Genomic DNA, 14086 nt, shown 5'->3' on the forward strand with positions numbered 1-14086 from the left:
TCAAAAATGTCTAGGTTTAAGGGCGCATGGGTGGGTTTGTCGGTTAAGCATCCAACTCTTGATTTCCACTCAGTTCATGATCTCAGGGTGGTGGGGTTGAGCCCCAGAGCCCCACAGTGGGCTCTGATTCGGCAGAGAGTCTGCTTGAGATTCACTTTCTCCCTCTCCATCTGCCCCTCCCTCCGCTTGCGTGCATGCTCTCTTTCTCTAAAATAAATACATAAATCTCTCTAAAAAAAGTTTAGGTTTATTTATTTATTATTATTTTTTAAGATTTTATTTATTTATTCATGAAAGACACACGGAAAGAGAGGCAGAGACCTAGGCAGAGGGAGAAGCAAGCTCCTTGCAAGGAGCCTGATGTGGGACTTGATCCTGGATCCTGGGATCATGCTCTGAGCTAAAGGCGGACGCTCAACCACTGAGCCACTCAGGCGCCCCAAAAGTTTAGGTTTAGATAACAAAGTGTGTGGTCACCCTATTTAAGGAGCCCCAGACATGGAAGATGAGAGAACTCTCTGCATTCAGGAGGTGTGAGCCCATGCCTGCTCCCCCTTAATACCAGCTGAGGCTTCAGGCAGGGACATCACCAACCTGGGTTGCTTTTCATCTATAAGATGAAAGACATAGCACTAGAGTATCTCAGTGGTCCCTTCTAGCTCTCAACTTATGACTTTATAGGAACTTTCTTTCCCCCTGCCTACTTAATCCCACCTACTCAGTCTTCATCTTACTCTTCACCTCTTCTGATGAAAGGCACATCACTTCTTAGATGTTTCTGCCTTGTTTCTGGACTTCTTCACTCATGCAGATTTAACTGAGTCATCTACCTCTTCAAAATCAGCTTCAGGGATTTTTTTTTTGGCCACCACCTCCTCTTTGTCTTCTGTTCTTTCAGTAAAGCATATCCATGAGATTGGATGGAGTTTAATAATCCAGGGTAGCTTTTGTTTTCTTCTGCTTCTTGTTCTCCCCATCATAACCTCTGAGTCAAATGAAATCTTTCTTAAGTGGTAGCTGAACAATACATTTCTTAGTGACATCCTAAATAACGAGGTGAAAGGCAATTATTAGCTTAAAGAGGGAATTGTTATACCCCACACAGAAAAGACACTGAAAATGTCACAGAAAGACACAGGAGTTTGCAGGGGCTGGAATGCCCAGACTAACAGAATTATTCTTGTAAGTATGGAGAGGCAGAAAAGCAGTGTTTCTCAACCTCAGTTTAATATCCAAATTATCCAGGAGCTTGAAATACTATTGATCCCTTGCTCCCACCTTCCAGAAATTGATTTAATTGATCTGGGATGTGGTTTTGGCCACACATTGGGATTTTAAAAAATTCTACATATGATTCTAACCTAGGGCAAGGCGGAGAACTATTGCAAGAAGAGAGATTAAAAATGGTGGCAGAAATAACTGGACCTCAAGTTTCACCATTTAAAGATACGGTCCTAGAACCTGGAATTTTAAATGCTCATCATGGAGATGTGCCTCAAGGAATTTTGGAAAGAAGATCCATTCCAGAATTTTCTTTTTCTATTTCTCCTATGTCTATAGAAAGGGAATTCTAAGGGCAGCCGGGGTGCTCAGCGGTTTAGCGCCGCCTTCAGACCAGGGTGTGATCTTGGAGACCCGGGATCGAATCCCAGGTTGGGCTCCCTGCATGGGGCCTGCTTCTCCCTCTACCTGTCTCTTCCTCTCTGTCTCTCATGAATAAATAAAATCTTAAAAAAAAAAAAAAAAGAAAAGAAAGGGAATTCTAACTTGAGGTGAATAAATCCCATGATTAGTCATGAAAAATATTCTATGCAAATGAGTATGTGCTCTGTTCTAAGCAGAGGTTCCATAGTTTTCATCAGTTTTTTAAAGGGGCCCATGGCCCATAATATTAAGAACCATTGATTTATTGGGGGGAAGGTCTTATGGGATGATTCATACTAAATAGTAAATGTCCTTATGCTGGTAGATTACAGGCCCTTTACAATTATTCCCCGTGAATCAGTGCTGTTGGTTAAAAAAGTATCACAATCAAATGTTGTCTTTTTATTAGACCTTATACCCTGATGAAATGGAGGTGAATACCACATGTTCTGTCCAAGAATTAGCAACAAATGTTTTGGAAAAATATCACTAGTGCAGAACAAGTGTGGCTTTTCATCCGCCTTCCCATTAATACTGAGCTAGAAACGCAAGGTCACAAAATACAATAGGATGTCTGAGGATCACAATACTAGAGTTGAGGGAACTAGAGTACGATGAAATAAGATGTGATCTATTTCCATTTATTTACAAAGAGTTTCCACTCACTCAAAAGTTGTTGCTAAGAACATGACATTTCTCTCAACTGCTCACAAGAGATATGTTTTTGAAGAAAGGCAGAATGGTTATTACAAACCTTGCAGATGACATGCAGGCTACTTTGGTTTTACATGGAAGAGTCATCCCCAGTCTTCTTCATCCCTCTGCAGAAAGTCTGAGAGTACAGTCCTGAAATACATGCCTTTGTATGCCACCTCCATCAGCCAACGCTCCTTAAATGATTCCATGCTCAATACAAATCCTACTGGTTACCAGAGGAGCAACTTCTCCCAGGTCATGCTTGGAGACTTTCTTCATAGCTTTGGATCTCAAAGGAAGAACTTGGGTGCCCTTCAGTGTGAGTTTCTAGTCCTTCCAGAGAAATCAACTCTGTGGCCAAATCCAAAATGTTGATGACCTCCATTTTGTCACTCTAGTTCCTAAAAATTGATGAAAAGTGCTATGGTCTTTGTGCATGTCTCTTTCACTTTTTTTGTTTGTTTGTTTGTTTTTTTCTTAGTCAACCAAAAGTTTGTAGTCTGGAATTTTCCTATTAAATCCTGAACTTGGGATGCCTGGATGGGTCAGCGGTTGAGCGTCTGCCTTCAGCTCAGGGTGTGATCCTGGGGTCTGGGATCAAGTCCCACATCAGGCTCCTTGCAGACAGCCTGCTTCTCCCTCTGCCTGTGTCTCTGTCTCGCTCTTTCTGTGTGTCTCCATGAATAAACAAAATCTTTAAAAATAATAATAATAAAAATAAATACATCCTGAAGTTTCTTGCGAAACTTAATAGCATGCACTTGCTTGGCCAGTGACTCACCAGAAGACCTCTCCCCGGTATCCCTGTGGGCAACAGTGTTGAGAAAATGCCCTCCTCTGTCACCACACAGAATATCCTTGGGGACTGTGCAACTATATTACTGACCTTATCTGCCAGTGTGACCAGAAGTCACATAGTGACATAAACAAAGCACAGGGAATTAGAAAGGCAGACATGTGACGTTCTTAACCATCCCTGAGGAGTTGAATATGTTTCTGTGTCAGAAACATGATAGAACTGTCAAATGTTGACTGAATGGCCTAGGTGTTGTGAAATGTCACAAGTTTTTTGTTTTTCAGTAACAATGTAAAAACTGCAAAATTTTTCTTCAAAACAGAAAAAAAAAATAACAAATAACAAAGAGTAACTAACTATAAGCACATTGGTGTAATTCAACAGACGACCACAGCACCTTCGTTGTCCCATCCTTACTTGGCTGCTAAGAGATGCTGAATCACTAGAGGGTTCCCTTGGATTCTTCCCCCAGGTACCTGGCTTCTTAGGGAATGCTGGGCTATTGAACAGGAGGGAACTTGACCCAGTTTAAACAGTCCTGCTTCTCTCTTCCACCCCAGCCTCCTCATCCCCCACCTGTACCATTATATAACAGATGAAGACCAAATCTTTGATTTGGGAGAAAGGGAAAAACATCTTTATGGTGGTATAGAAGTGATCTTTTGCCATTTGATTAGCACGCCTCAAATGGGAAGAGGACTATGGGCCAGCCAGTCAGCATCAATCTAAAAGGGGTGTTCAACCATCACTGGAGTAAAGTCGAATAATCCCAACCAAGAGAGAATACCCAATTGGTGAAATATAAATTGGTCCTGCCATCACCAAAGTAGAGTGTGCCCTGGAAGAAATACAAAACCCTGAACTGCCTGGGTGGTTCAGTTGGTTAAGCATCTGACTCTTGGGCAGCCCAGGTGGCTCAGCGGTTTAGCGCCACCTTCGGCCCAGGGTATGATCCTGGAGACCCAGGATCGAATCCCATGTCAGGCTTCCCTTCATGGAGCCTGCTTCTCCCTCTGCCTGTGTCTCTGCCTCTCTCCCTCTCTCTCTCTCTCTATGTCTCTCATGAATAACTAAATAAAATATTTAAAAAATAAAAAAGCATCTGACTCTTGGTTTCAGCTCAGGTCATGGACTCAGGGTCGTAGGATGGAGCCCATGTCAGGCTCCCAGCTCAGTGCAGTCTGCTTGTCTGTCTCCTTTCCCCTGCCTCCCCAACCCCCCCCCCCTCCGCCCCCTTCACTTGTGAGCTCATGTGCTCTCTTGTGCACTTTCTCTCTCAAGATAAATAAATTAATTTAAAAAATATATAAAACCCTTCCTAGTTTTGGTACCTTTAGTAACTTTAGCATTTTGTGGCACATGTGTATAAGGTCCAGGGGCTGCTTTATTCAGGGCCTGCCCCAACCCTGACAGCAGCCAGCTAATGGTTGACAAGTGATGAATGACATTGTGTTGTTTACCTGAAACAACTTATTCTTACTTAAGTTTGAAACTGTGCTATCTGCCTCCTAAGAAGTTGTCTGGTTCAGAAATCAGAAAAACATACATGTCAAAAATCTCTTATTTTGAACAGAAAGAGGTATGTAATACATATTTATTTCTTTAAAAAAATGTGTTCCTCTCTAACTTCTCTAAGCACCTGTCAAAAAAAATATATCAGTTTAAAGGGTGCGTGATGACTACTTTGCCTGAGGCACTCTTTGTTTAAATAAAGCTCTATACATTCACTTTTTATCAGCCTTGTAAACTCCTATGATGATCTGCAGTCTTTTGAAACAGTGATATACCAAATCATTCTACATGAGAACTGTTAGGAATATCTAATACATTTAGTGAGGCCTACATTTTGTCCTGACCAGATTCATCTGGAAAGATTTCCTCTTTTTTTAAGCTACAAATGTATGGATCCTAGCTCAGACCTATTGAATCATTCAAGAGTGGAGTCTGGGAAGGGAATTCGTGTCTGTTAAAATCCCAGTGCAGGGATGCCTGGGTGGCTCAGTGGTTGAGCTTCTGCCTTCGGCTCTGGTCGTCATCCCAAGACCTGGGATCAAGTTCCACATTGGGCTCCTTGCATGGAGCCTGCTTCTCCCTCTGCCTATGTCTCTGCCTCTCTCCCTGTGTCTCTCATGAATAAATAAATAAAATCTTAAAATAAAATAAAATTCCAGTGCAATTCTGGTGTGGGCCATTGGAGAACCAGGATTTGAGAACTGCTAATTTAGTCCACTGACCCCAGTGAACCAGCCTCATACTGATGAAGAATGTGCAGCCCAAGAAGGCCCCAAGGCAATCACTCTACACATGTCTAGGGAGCGCCTGCTATGTGCCAGGCATTATTCCATGTGTAGAGGCTACACCAGTGAATAGAAGAGACCAAAATCTACTAGTTCATGGCTTGTTCAAAGTAACTGATGAAACAGTTATTATGTACCTATAATGTACTTTGTTAAGCTAAGTTCTAGAAATACAGAGATAAAAGCAGCATTGTCCCTGCCTTCAAGGAGCTTCTAAACTAGCAAGAAACAAGTATGGAACCAGGTCATTACCACATAATAAGAAAAATCTTCCATAGTAGAGATACACACCAGGCAGGATAAAACCAGTCGTGGGAACAGAGAGGTCTGGAGGCCATTTGTGCCTGTGTTGTGTTTCACTCCACTCTCTATTTTTATGCAGTTTTATTATTCTGTTAGTACAGCATTTAGTTAGTCATTTGGGAGCCGCTAATAAGATGTTCGCCTGGAATGCTGATTTATGTTTTTGGCATGACTGAGGGAATGAGGCCTGTATGATTAAACTATAATATAACTGCATAAAATTAAATGCTAAGCTGGTAAGGTACTGATAAAAAGTGCCATTAAGGGGCTGGCAAATGGTAGTGTGGGTTGGACCTGGGGGGGTGGGTTGGGGTGGGTGGGTGGGTAGGAAAATGGACTTCTTTACATATTTACAACACTCTAAGCACTTCACACCTGCTACCTTATTAAGTCCTCATTGGAACCTACAAGGCAGTTATTATTTCCAACCCACTGCCTCCCTTTATAGAGGAAGATACAGAAGGTCAGAGAGGCTGCATAAGTTGCCCAAGGTCACACAGCGCAAGTTCAGGCCTTCAGGGCTACCTACCTTAGGATTCTCCTACTTCACAGCTCTGGGGCCCCCTGCACGGCATTCCCGAGATGCAGGGGCAGGAATGAGACCCCTTTTCTGGAGGAACAAAAGTCTAAGTGAGTGCTACCCTCAGAGCTTGATTATTCATTGGATGGTGCACTAGAAAGGAACATGAAGCACACAGGTTACCCTGAACCTCTAAACACGGAGCCGCCTGGGCCTTCTAGTCCTCGCCCAGGGTTCATTCAGCCAGAGGAAAGCATTGTTTGAGGAACCAGGCGCCCTCGATGGATGGCCGGGGTGAGATAAGATTGCTGACGACTGCTGAGAAGCTGCTGCAGGGGCCTGCTCCATTCAAGCAGGAAAATGTGTCACTTCCTCCCGGCTCCTAGATCCTTTCTCCGCGGGGGAGGAGGGGGGAGGGCCCCGCGCCTCGAAAGAATTTAGAATGGGTCCAGGCGGGGTGAGGGGAAGGCCAGGCCGAGTGGAAGGGTAGGCTTTAACCGGCTCTGGCTACACCCTTTTTAAAAGCCCCAGCATATTTTTACTTCTTGGCTCATTCTCAGCCTACCCTTCTGTGTCCTCATTCTTTTTTTAATCTCAGCACATTTACTCCTCCCCCACCTTCTATGCAAAAATCTCACTCCTCAATCTTTGCTGCATCTATTTTTCTGCAAAGCTGAAGCATTCAGAGCGGCTGAATGCTTTTTCCCCTCCACACAGCCCCACCCAGTAGAAATGTACACACACACACACACACACACACACACACAGCACCCAGTGCCTGATTCCCACAGAATAGTTATTTTAAAGAGTCCTGGCCTCGCTCACAGCCACACTCAGTTATTTCTTTCTTACTGTCTCATTGGAAAAGTCATGGAAGGAGAGGAAAATGTGGGGTTAATGCTAATCCAATTTGAGTTTGCAGTGGAGCTACGGTACAGACGGCCCCCGACTTAACCAGGGTGCGACTTAACATTTTTCCACCGTATGATGCTGCGAAAGCGATATGTATGCAGTAGAAACCATACTTCGAATTTTGAATTTGGATCTTTTCCCGGGCTAGCAACGTGCCACACGATCCTATCTTGTGATGCGGAGCAGTGGCAGCCAGCCGCAGCTCCCGGTCGGCCCCGCCATCCATCCATCCATCGAGAGGGTGAATGACTGATTTACTTCCAACCCTTCTGTACCCGGAGAGCCATCCTGTTTTTTTGCTTTCAGTACAGTAGTCAATCAATTACATGAGCTAGTCAACACTATTATCAGATAGGCTTTGCGTGAGATGATTTTGCCCAACTGTAGGCTAATGTTGCTGTTCTGTGCCGTTTAAGGCTGAGCTCTGATGGTGGGTAGGTTAGGAGCATCGAATGCATTTCGACTTCGTGATGTCTTCAATTCGTGATGGGTTTACCTGGACGTCACCCCATCATAAGTCGAGGAGGAGCTGCACTTTAGAGATGGAAGCGCTTATCGTGTCTAACTGTCTTTCTGCAGGCGAGAATGGGATGGGAGGACTTACTCCAAGCCTCCCAGCTGGTTAGGAGCAGAACCCGGGCCACCCCTTGAATGCCCCCCCGTGGACTTGGCACTGTCACTACAGATTGGGCCAGAGGTGGCTTCCCCACAGAGATGTTTCCAGTGCCCGCAGCTCCTGTAATTCACTACGTGTGCATAATTGCACCACTAGGGCTTTTGTGGCTTTAAAGGACTTTCTTTCACCCCACCTTAAATCACTTCTTTCCTCCAACATCCCTGAAAGCCAGGCTTGCCGCTCAGATGCACAGCGAGTTTCACCAGCAGCAGCTCCACTCACCTCTCCACCTCTGAAGCCACCTAGATGTTGGCAAACACTGATTTTTCTATTTGCCTTGTTCCTTATTTGGAAGCAGCTGAGCTTTCCCCAAAACATGTTGGGGCAATTCTAATTGGCAAGGTGTGTGTCAACACTGCTGAACTCACCAGCCAGCTTACATTGTTCACCTATCCAAGTGGTTCCAGGGGAGAAGCCGGTTCCCTTCCCAGCCCTCGCTCGATGCCACACACACCCCACCCACGGGATCAGAAGGGCTTGTGCAAGGAGAATTTCCTGTTCTGCTGACTCATCTCCTGCAATGAGATGGAAGGCAAGCTTATATTTTCTTTTCCAGCTTTTAAAGGGAAATGGGAGCCTTCTGAGTTCAGATTGCTCTGAGACGAGATCAAGTAGGGGCAACGGCTGGCACATAAAACTAAATAAATGAGCATCGAGTGTATTTATGATAGCCCAAATAGCTGGCTCAGAGTAGTGGGCACTGGGGTGTGATGGGGTGCAAGGCTAGCTCTGGCTACCGCACAACCGAGGGGCTCTGAGCTTTCAATTTGTGGGGAGGCTTGCTGGCAAGAAGGACAGTTGGAAGGGGGCATGCCCGGGTTTCACTTGTGCGTGGGTAACAATGCAGCAATCAGACTTAATATCCCATATGCTTTCTAACAGAGAACAAAGGCATTCCACTTCTGGCCGAACCTAAATTGAGGGAAGGATGATTCAACTCAGTGTAGGAAACAGCAGGAAATCCGTCAATAGCATTTACATTTGGGAGGCAATTGAGCCAGATTTTTGCCAAACAAGATTGGAATTAAGAGAAAAAAGGGATTTGGATAAGGCTTGTTCATTTCAATGTATGCACATTTTACCTTACAACGTATATAGAGATATTGGTATATGAAATAATGGAATGGGGGGGGGTGATAGTGCATGGTACTGATAGGTACTGATATTACGTGGGAGTCCATTATAATATTCTCTTTACTTTATAAATGTTTGGATTTTTCATAATAAAAAATATTTTAAACCCTTGGATCCTATTTTTGGCTCTAATTTTCAGTGTTTCCTTTGTGACCTTTATACTTCAAAATCTTCATCTGTAGCCTAGAGACACCCGAATGTTATCACTTCTGGTTCATGGATGTTTGGAGCATTTGTGAAATCATGTTTTGGAAGGTAATTTGTAAATTGTACTCTTCTATTGCAAAGTAGTGTCTACTTTATCGTAATAAAGATAATATACAAAAAAAAGATAATATACATACATAATTTAAAAAAATTCAAGCCATACAAAGGACATGAAAGTTTCCCCTTCTCAGCACTCTCCACGAGAAGCAATTACTGTTATCATAGAAATTCATTAGATATGAAATTTCTTATGTTCATGGAAGTAACTTGAAACTTTTAGGCCAAGGGGTCTCAGACGTTAGGAAAGTTTGGCTGAAGTGGAACCCAGAACTCCACATTTCCAATTGGCTGTTAAAGAGCATAGCAATCCCCTGGAGATCTTGTTGAAATGCAGATTCTAGTCTGTAGGTCAGGGATGGGACCTGAGACTGCATTCTAACTGGGTCCCACATGCTGCAGGTCCAGGACTACACTTGGAGTATCAAGGTTCTGCAGATTTCTACTCTGCCCGGAAAACACCTTACATTTATTTCAAACACTTGCAATGAGGCAGTAAAGTACGTAGAATTTTAAGAATGAAAACAATATTAAAAAATGCCCTGAAATAGACAAATGTGCATTCTAAAAGTAACTCAGACCAGCATCTCTGCTTCTGAGCACCAGGAAGCATTCCCTCAAGAGGCCATGTTCTTATAGTATCATTTCTTCTGGGCTCTAGAATCTAGAGCAAAAATAAAATCCTCTGGGTCCCCCACAGCTGGTGTCTCCCAGGTGTAAAATCACACTTTTGTACCGACATACAGCCCCCAATTGCCTTCACAGCCTTTTGCCGATGACAGTTGATCTCAAAAATCTTTCGACCTTTTTTTTTTTTTTTTTTTTTATTTATTTATGATAGTCACAGAGAGAGAGAGAGAGGCAGAGACACAGGCAGAGGGAGAAGCAGGCTCCATGCACCGGGAGCCCAATGTGGGATTCGATCCCGGGTCTCCAGGATCGCGCCCTGGGCCAAAGGCAGGCGCCAAACCGCTGCGCCACCCAGGGATCCCTCTTTCGACCTTTTAGTCTCAGCTTTTGGTGGACTAAAATTGAACTTACAGGTAAAGTTTTTGCAAATTTGTGTATGTGTGTGCATATATATATATGCATAATTCATAATTTGGCGCCCCTTGCAAGGAGGGAAGAGGCTAATTTGGTGTACATATTTTTAACTAAAGTTTCGGGAAATATTACAAACAGGACCTTTTTTAATATTTGCCAGGACACTTACGAAGTAGTCCAAATTACACGACAGTGGCATAAAAATTATTTTGAGCTGAAGACATTTGAGAATCAACAGATGCAGAAAGAAGCTTTGTCTGACTGCCCGCCCTCCCACCCCCATTCCCCACACACTTATCTTGCTAAAAGCAGAAACTCCTGGGAATGAGACAGTCATAATTCCCCTCTTCTGGGCAGTTGCACTCCCAGGAAGGATACCTAAGATGAAATGATCATAAATCGCCTCTCCGGGGGGAAGTTTCAGGCCCCAAAGAAGTTAAAGAAGACCACTCACACTTTCATAAACAATTATTGTCACAAACTCTCTTATCTCCCATTTTTTTTTCTGCTAAAAGCCTGTTTGTTTTTCCTAAAGAAACCATTTGTTCTTCCCATAGGAGCCTTTTCCTACCCTTGCCTTTTCCTCTGTTAAGTTAGGTACGTAAATCCTTAATTTTAGCCGTTGAGCTGAGCCACTTTCTTTCTAAGCTCCCAAATACCTAAATAAATAAAAATTGCTTTTCTCTCACCAATCTGGCTTTTGGCAATTTAATTCACAAGCCCCAGTCTTAAACCCAAGAGGGTAGAGAGGAAAGACTTTTCCCCCTGTGACACCTATATGATTCATATATGATGGAAAACTCCTGATGGAGAACATGTATTATACTTCATTTCCATTTAAAAATTTTTCTTAAATTATGATAAAATACGGGGCACCTGGGTGGCTCTGCGGCTGGGCGGCTGCCTTTGGCTCAGGTCATGATCCTGGCGTCCTGGGATCCAGTCCTGCATTAGGTTCCCTATCCGCAGTGAGCCTGCTTCTTCCTCTGCCTAGGTCTCTGCCTCTTTCTGTGTGTCTCTCAGGAATAAATAAATAAAATCTTTAAAAAATTATGATAAAATGCATGTAATATAAAATTGACTACCAGAATCCATTTTAAGAGTATAATTCAGCATTATTAAGTATATTCACATATGGTGCAACCAATCCTCAGAACATTTTCATCTTGCAAAACTGAAACTGTATCCATTAAGCAACAACTTCTCATTCTTCCCTCCCCCCAAGACTCTGGCAACCACCATTCTACTTTTTGCGTCTGTTCCTTCCACTGCTCTAGATACCTCATATGAGTGGAATCATATAGTATTTGCCTTTTTGTGACTGGCTGATTTTACTTAGCATGATGTTCTCCAGGTTCATCCATCTATTTGAATTTTTTAAACAAAATGAATATTCATTCATAGAGATATTCCAGAGTCACTGTTCCTTGGAGTTTCTTATTGTTAGATTTTATTTTTGCAGGGATAAGTCTCTACTTCCGTGTGCGTATGTGGCATGTGCACGTGTGCATTTGCACATGCGTGTGCTTTTGTGCCTATCTGTGTGGCTTGTTTTATTTTCTAGCAAGGGCTGGTACTTCACCATCTGAAAGGCTTTAGGTGATTCACGTCATTTTACTTCACACTATTCCTGTTAAGTCATGAAGCCAAAATATATAGACATTTCAGGAACAGTAAGTCGTTGGTGGAAAGTCAGATTCCAGGGCTGTTCTGTTTATGGCTCAACTGGCTCTAGCACTGTTCTAGGGGAGATAAGTCTTGGTTGTGATCCCTGAGTGAGTCAGGTTTCTGGTGGTGTGTGTCTCAGGGTGACAGCACCCATCGAGCACCCACCACCCTCTTGATTCACAAGCGGGTGCATAACCATGAGAGGGCTAACTATAAAACTAGTCAAGGCCGTGTCCCGTGGGGTTTGGGACAGTGACATCATCTCTACAAATAAGGACACATTCACGTCCCTGGCTTCCTCCCAAATATCATTCAATTCCTGCCAGAAGGGACTAAGAAAAATGAGGCTCCATCTTCCTGGAAATTGTTTTATTTTTATCACTCTGAATGCTAATCCTCTGAGACAGCAATGGCAGAGGTCCCCCAGAGGGGACTGTAGTGGAGGGTGATGGGAGAGAACAGAAAACTTGGATCCTATCCCTGGCACTGCCACACATGTTCTTGGTAGAAACCCACTGGTGGCTGTACCCCAGGGCCTGGGACATGCTGGACACGTGGTAGACACTCAATAATGACCTAGTAAGAGTGAATTTTCCCACATGACCTTGGACAAACCAGTTAACCTTTCTAGCCTTCCATTTTCTTTCTGTTAAGTGAAATAACAGGGTAGAATGAGCTCTGTTTTTCCTCTCAGCTTGAGTATTCTTTGATTTGAGAAAGAACTTTCTAAATTTAACTGTTATCACTTCTATGTCAGCATGTTCGGGGTAGGGATAAATTCCAAGAGAACAGTTTTAAAAATTTATCTTCCTGGAGAAATAAAATTGTTTTTCTCCTTAGGGTAAGACTTCGGTGTTGAGGTTGGATGGGGAAGAGGAGTAGAATTTTGGAGATTAGTTATTAGCCTAGTATCCAAGTCTATAGATGATGGATTGTCACAACCTCAGGTCATCTTTTGGGACATCAGGAATATCTTGTTAAGAAAGATAGATAGATGTTCTTTTTTTATTTTTTATTTTTTGAAGAATGTTCTATTTTTAAAATTTCATTACAAATGAGAAGAATCAATAATCAAACTATCCAAGTTATCCAGATTATCCAACAAGGATAATATAAGATTACATGCATTTGGAAAGGCCACTAGGACTTTTACAGTTTATGAAATATATCAGTTATACAGGATTTTGATCAATTTTTTCTTAAAGCGATTTGTTTTTACAGTGAAAAGGGGGGGGGAGCAAAGCAAAGCAAAAATGGGGAAGTCTGAGAAAGGCCAGGTTTTCTAGCTTGTTCTGTGAAGTGCTGGATAACTTACCACTCCTGCTGCCATCTAACAGGACAATGAGACATCCTGTTGTGATTGTATCTTACAGGGATATTTTCAGTATAGGCAGGTTCGGTATAAAATGAAAACATAATAGTAGTGTTGCTCAAAGTGATGTTATTTCACCCCTGGAGAAGAGTGTGTACTTGTTACCAAACCCCAAGGAAGATACAGTGAAGCTGGGAATAAAACGACTTGGGAGCTCTGATTTGAGCACTATCGTTTTCTGCTTAATTATCAAGTGATTTCATTATTTAAAAGCTCCTGAAGGAGGCACAGAATTTTGTTGGACAGATACTCAAGACACTTGGCACAAAGCACACATCTGGGGGAGGGAGTCAGTGACTGGCAGACTGGTGTCGGAGTTGAGAAATAGAATATACTTTTTATATTTGAATTTTCAAAACCATGTGCATATAGCACTTTCACAAAGAGCTGTACATCATTACTCAAGCTGTCAGGATAAAGTTTGGTCTAAACACATGGACCAAATTGTCAACAGGCTAACATGTTATAAAGCATAACAAAATTGTGTAGAATAAAAGTTGAAAAAGGCATCATGGCTTGGTGTAAACAATGTTATTCTAATAGCAATCAGGAGGGACTCTATCTCTGTCTAGTTTGCTCATCTCGACAGGTGATGTCTCTTTTTTGGTTCATGTAGGTCACTGGTGCTCAGTCCTGGCTATATAGCAGAAAAACAGCATCAAAAGAATTGTGTGTTTGGGGCAGCCCCGGTGGCCCAGCGGTTTAGCGCCGCCTTCAGCCCAGGGGGTGATCCTGGAGACCTGGGATTGAGTCCCACGTT

The 14086-nt window shown here is 42.9% G+C and overlaps 1 long non-coding RNA gene across 1 annotated transcript; it reads right to left on the reverse strand.

The window, feature by feature from the left end:
- Positions 1–304: 304 nt before the first annotated feature.
- On the reverse strand, positions 305–10045 carry LOC144296013 (uncharacterized). Its single transcript, XR_013363161.1, has 3 exons — positions 6266–10045; positions 2399–3034; positions 305–1044 (listed from the first exon to the last, which is right to left on the reverse strand). It is a non-coding gene; the product is annotated as an uncharacterized LOC144296013 (long non-coding RNA).
- Between the last annotated feature and the right edge of the window lie 4041 nt (positions 10046–14086).

Source organism: Canis aureus, chromosome 24 (genome assembly GCF_053574225.1).
Source record: "Canis aureus isolate CA01 chromosome 24, VMU_Caureus_v.1.0, whole genome shotgun sequence".
NCBI lineage: Eukaryota > Metazoa > Chordata > Mammalia > Carnivora > Canidae > Canis > Canis aureus.